Source organism: Ursus maritimus, unplaced genomic scaffold (genome assembly GCF_017311325.1).
Source record: "Ursus maritimus isolate PB19 unplaced genomic scaffold, ASM1731132v1 scaffold_29, whole genome shotgun sequence".
Taxonomy (NCBI): Eukaryota; Metazoa; Chordata; class Mammalia; order Carnivora; family Ursidae; genus Ursus; species Ursus maritimus.
In genome coordinates this window covers 32995831-33001924 of record NW_024425452.1, presented here as the reverse complement: position 1 = coordinate 33001924, position 6094 = coordinate 32995831, and the positions used below count along the sequence as shown (strand labels likewise).

At 37.8% G+C, this 6094-nt stretch overlaps 1 pseudogene; it reads left to right on the top strand.

Moving 5' to 3' along the window:
- Positions 1-538: 538 nt before the first annotated feature.
- Positions 539-1346, top strand: LOC121105693 (annotated as a pseudogene).
- The last annotated feature ends 4748 nt before the right edge of the window (positions 1347-6094 follow it).

Sequence of the window (6094 nt, the reverse complement as noted above, 5' to 3'; positions counted from 1 at the left end):
AGGAAGAAAACTGCTACCTAAGACCCCCAACTATCCCTTAGATCCTGTCAGCTCTCAGTTACTCAGGGTCTTTATGCTCTCAATTACCTCTTCTCTTTCCTGCATCATCAGCGTCCCCTCAACTGCATCCTTCCTTCAGCATCATATAAATATGTTCACCTTTCTCCCATTTAATAGAGCCTACCTTTGACCTCTCCTTACTCTTTTCCCTTCTCAAGTACCCTTCCCATAAGAGGTGTTTATACTTCCTGTCTCCACATCCCCTTTTGCATCCCTCAACCTCTTGCAGTTTGCTGCTACTTCAACCACACTATTGAAATCACTCTTGCTGAAATCATTTCAATCACTTCCAGATGTCTAAATTTAAAGGCTAGGTTTTTATTCTCTTACTTGACCTCCCTTCAGTATTTGATGCTCTTGGTCAATTCCACCTCTCCAAGTGCTTTTTTCCTGGTTCTTGAATAATGTTCTCCCTATTCCTCCTCTAACCTCTCTAACCAGTCTTTCTCAGTCTGCCTCCTGGACTCTTCTTTCTAGCCATATCAAAAAAAATGTTTAAAAACAGATTGGCTGGCATCCCAGTGAATTTCTGGGCTGAGCTCAACATAGCAAGTCTCCGTCATGACAATTTCGTGTACGTTGTGGCTGCCAGCACGGGCCTGTGGGCTTTAACAGTCTATATACCATAATCATGGAGTTTGGTGGCAATGTCAGTTTACAGCAAGTCATATACGGTGCTATCAGTTGCCCTGAGGAGGAGGAAGGGGGCCTCACTGCTGTGCCAGAGAGCAATTAAATTTGGGAAGGTGTACACTTGCATACATCTCTGGAAATAAGCATTTGCTAGACGTGTGAATGGCCTGCATTTTCTTCAGCCATAAAGCATTGTGCACTTGCATCCGAGGCTGGTAAACTTTTGATTGGTGAGCAGGATACTTGCAAAGTTGGTGACTGGTTGCTCTGAGAAGCTGCAAGATCTGTGCTTCCACAGACTCCTCCGTACGACCCAGATGGCACACACACCCACCCAGCCCCGGGACTCCTAAAAGGAGAGACCATGTGACCAAAGCTGACATCTGTTCCTTTGTCATCACTCTCTGGCAAGTGACTTGCAAGGAGATGCCTTCTCAGGAGAGCTCTACGCTGCAGGGGCCTGTGACCTTCCTCCGTCTCTCTCAGCAGCTGTCGTCTCCGACTGTCTCTGGGAGAAGGCTCGAGATCATCTAATGCTGCTGGATGGCCAGGGCTTTGCAGGGTCAAGTGCAGAACTTGTGGTTGACTTTAACTGTTTGAAAGCTAAATTTGGGGGGGTCTGGCTCTGTGGGTAGAACATGCGGGGTCATGAGTTCAAGCCCCACGTTGGGTGTGGAGCCTACTTTAAAAAAATTTTTTTTAATTAAAAGCTGAATTTGGCTGACTCTGAACCCATATCAAGATAAGCTTTTGTCTTTGTTTCTATTCATTTTTAAAGAAGTGAAGACGTAGAAAAAAAACGCTGATAGGAGGGGTTTTTAGAAAATAAAGGTACTAAAAACTTAAAGAAATTTTCCCAAATTTTTAGAAACTTTATTATTTGTGATTCTGCTTCCTCAAGGGAAAATTATTTTTAAGTGACCTTCGAATAACCATTAATTGAACTGGAGAGCTAAGACTAAACCATAGGTATAGCTTGTATATAATTTATATGATAGGAGTGCGTAAGTGCAGAAACTGCAGAAAGGCTTTGATGTCATCAGATAATGAGGGTGGAAGACAGACTGCGTGGGTTCACAACATGGCTTTGAAACTCGCCTGCTGGATGAGCTTGGACAAGTCACTTAATTTCTCCCCACCTGTTTACTCATCTGTAAAGTGGAGATAACGTCTGTGCCCAGGTGCACGGTCTCTGTGGCAGCTGCCCTGTCAGTACACGCAAGGTGCTCAGCACCGGGCCTGGCGCACAGTGTTCACTCAGTGAACGAGTGGTGTGCTCTTATTGTTACAGCTCTTGTTCATATCCTGACTTCTCCTGAAGCAAAAAGAAGTCAAAATCTAAAAATAATAATAATAAAAAAAATGAGTGTGTCATGTCGAACCTAAGGTAAAAATGGTCATAAAAACTCTTTTAAAAACTCTTTGAACAGAAATTTCTATTCACCTTGTATATTTATTTTTGTTACTCCGCTAACACACACCCCTTAGAGTGGCCAAACAGTTTTGAACTCTATATTATTCAATAAGCAAGAAAATGCCAGGAATCCAAATCTATCTAGATTAAATAAATGCATTCAGTGCCGTCTCAAAAATCCATATTCCCACAAAAAGGGATGAGAAAAGACAGCAAAATCGTATCTCAAATTTATTATTCCCATTAGTCCCTCCTGATTTTTTTTCTTTACTTCTTTCATTTTTGGTGTAAAGACAAAGGCCTTAGTCTCTCTAGTTGAATTCTAGAGCTTTAACAGTAATAGATATCCTGACCGTGCACCTGCTGTGTGCCTGGCATTATTCAGGCCCTTCGGAGGGTCTCTGCTTCCATGAAGCTTAAAGTCGAATGTGGTTCTCAAAAACGGGATCTAAAATGCTATTTTGTCAGTTGTCAGTATTGTCTATGTTCATCTCTTAACACTGTATATTAAATTAAAATTGGCATCTTGAAGTTTAAATGACAGTAACATAAAAATTAAATGTCAGTCTCTTTGCATGTGTCTTCATTTATTTTTTTTTAAATGATCAAATGCCTACTCTGTGCTAGAAAATGTGAAATTTTAGTCCGGATAGTAATAATCTTTTTCACAGATGTTTCTTTTATGTAAAATTAGAAAGAATCCTGCTATCATTATAGATCTTATTGAACAGTTCCTATAAGTGGCTTTTTTTTTTTTTTTGGTTTTGCTGGAATCTAAATGAATTATTTTAAAATCTGGGCCAGTGGAACATTAAAAAAAAAGTCCTAAATAATTTATACTTCGTATTTGTCAAGGTAAAACATTTCCACATAGGGTTTTTTTCAAGAAGAAAGCATATTTCACAATATGCATAACTGTTTCTTGACTTAAGTGGAATAAACTAAATATTAACAAATTCATCTCTAAGAAACCATTTACAAATACAATTAATAAAAGTCCCCTACTTCTAACATGTCTTTCTTAGTGTTACATGTACCACATGACAGACAAATATGTCATTAATAATCACAACTGTGTAATGTCACAGTCATCCAGGTGGGTACCCACTTCATTAAATTAACAAGTATTTATGGAATCTTCATAATGAGCTGGTAGGACAAGCTCTATCTTCTTTTAGTCTATACGATGGCAAAAGGGAGGTATTTTAAACATGGTGTATGATATAATAGCTAATATTTATTGATTGCTTACTTAATAAAGTACTTCCCTTGTATCAATTCATTTAATCTTCATAAGTCTTGCTGATGGATACTGTTATCCCCACTGTAAAGTTGAGGAAACCGAGGCACCGAGGATTAAGTAATGCACTGACAGTGACACAGACACACTCGGAAGAGACACAATAGGGTCTTGACTCCATAGTCTGGTTCAAGGTCCTGTTCTTGGCCCCCACGCCATATTCTCATATAGCAGTCTCCTTCCCGAAACAATTCGCTGCTGTCTTTTTCTATTTGCCAAAACATAAAAGTTTTTCTTCCATTTGTTTTTAATCCTAAGAAAAATGTTCAAAAGTATGACCTGCTTCTGTGTCTCCTATCAAGTAATAATGGTCCTGGTGTTCTGGACATTGATTTAGGTGCTTCTTTTTATCCCTAGGTTCTTTGAAAGCGCCTATCATTATAATGCCTATGCACTCAGACAAATATATGAGACATGCTTTAAAGAAGAGACATAAATTTCCCCTGGTCTCTATTACATTTTAATAGTGTGAAGAATAATGCAGTGGACAGATAATGGAGGAAGGCGAGGAATTGTGGGAGGAAGCTTCTTTAATGTTTTTTTTTTTTTTTTTGGCTGAATCACCAAATAAAAACTCAGACCTTGGCTACGCTGGGGTAGATTTCTGAATCTTGGACCAAAAAGACAGAGAAATGATGGTAACACTGTGGTGCAATAGTATAAACCCTGTGACATACATCTAATCCATCAGATTTATAATCGAGGACTAGGCCAAATGTTAACGTGTTTTCATTAGGTTTTCTTGTACTTCCAATAATAACTGTCTTTGGATAAGACACACAGTGCATCTGCCTTATAATGAATTCCACAGTATAGAACAATCAGAGCTCTGCTAGAGAAAGAATCTAAGTTGTTTACATATCAGATATGACTGCATAAATTAGCCGTGAAACAAAAATGCTGTGTATAAAGATACTAGAAATACATCAGGATAAAACCTAACTCTACGTTCTCATGTTTTCACATTCTTTGGGGCATGAGTGACTTCCTTTCTGAGTTTATTTGCAAGTAAATCTTTTAGTTAATTTAACAATTTTAGTTTTATTGGGTTCTGTTTTCTTAAAGTTGGGAGTAGAATGGAGGCGTGGTCAGCCCCAAGTTCAGGCTCCGCCCCTGTGGGATAGGAGTCTTGGCCATTTGTCACTCTCGCTTACAGTTTGTAAGGCCTCAAGTCAGCAGCAGAGAGGTGAGAACTTGTCTCACAAGGCCCTGTCTTACAAACTCCTTCTGAAATTTTCATGCCAGTGGCAGCATGCCAAGGAGCAGCTGGTGCCCTGGGGAAAGGCAGGGAGCTCCCCATTTAGAAACAGCTCTGTGGATCACCCCCAAAAGCCATTCTTCCTGCAGCTGCCATGAAGGGCGTGGACCAAAAACAAGGAAATTGTTTAAATTCAGTGTTGGTTCCAAATGTAATTTTTGGTGACATAATTTTGAAAAAAGAAAATTATAAGTTTAGTTACTTAAAAGACAAGAAATTACAAAAGAAGTGCAATAATTTATATTACCAAAACACCTTTAACATTCAGAATTTAAAGTACTTTTCGTTCCTGAAATTAATATAGTTCCTATTGTCCAGAGAGATTTGTAGCCTAGTGGTTCTGGAATTTTTAATCTTATTTATGCCAAGTGAAATGCACAGTACCTGATACTTTTTAAAAATATAAAGCCTAACAACATATATTTGTGAGTACAATAATATTTACACAGAAATCTCTCACCTTATATTGCTCCAAAATATATGTAAGAAATAGTTAACTTGAATTAATAGTGTGCTTACAAAGACACTTCCTAAAGTGTCGATCTTTCACTCCTAAATCCACTTTCACCATTCTTACAAGGTACCTTGATTATAATTAGAATATTTTATTGTTATTTAGTATTTATTTTCTTACAGCATTTGTGTTCAGCCTTTTTAAGTAACATTACATGATAATATCACATTATATTAATCTTCAAAGTGACTGCAAACAATCAGTGGTGATGGAGGTTAGTTCGTTTTATGCTGATTTCTTTTTGTTGCTGATGTTTGACTAAAAGCAACATATAATAAAAGAAGGCTAATAAGATATTGATCCTGAATAAATGATTCACCTTAGACATTGTTTTGTGGACATCTGTGTCTTCTCTTTCATTTCTATATTGAGCCGTCAGTCCTTACAGTACTGAGTTCACAAAAAGTCATTATTTACAACTTCTGTCCTATTACACTCTACCCATCATTACATCATACTGTTCAGTATCATAACTACTGTACTATGATATATTTCTATCTTCCTTAGTCTTATTTTTACCTAAGCTTTTTAGTTACTAAAAATTTAAAACCAGTATCTTTATTTCTGAAATCAAATCAGTGCAGTCATAATTATCCAGTTTCTATATTGTTATTTTTGAAATCTGTAGCCATATTCATTACTACAAAATAGTATTTTAATTTTTTAATTTTTAAAAAAATGTATTTATTTTAAAGAGAGAGAGAGAGATGGAGGAGGGGCAGAGGGAGAGGGAAAGGGAGAGAATCTCAAGCAGATTCTCTGCCAAGCGTGGAGCCCAACGCCAGGCTCGATCTCAATCCTGAGATCATGATGTGAGCTGAAATCAGGAGTAGGGTGCTCAGTCAGCTGAGCCACCCAGGCACCCCTAAAAAATAGTATTTTAAAAGATACATAGCTCAATGCTGTTTCTCAGTG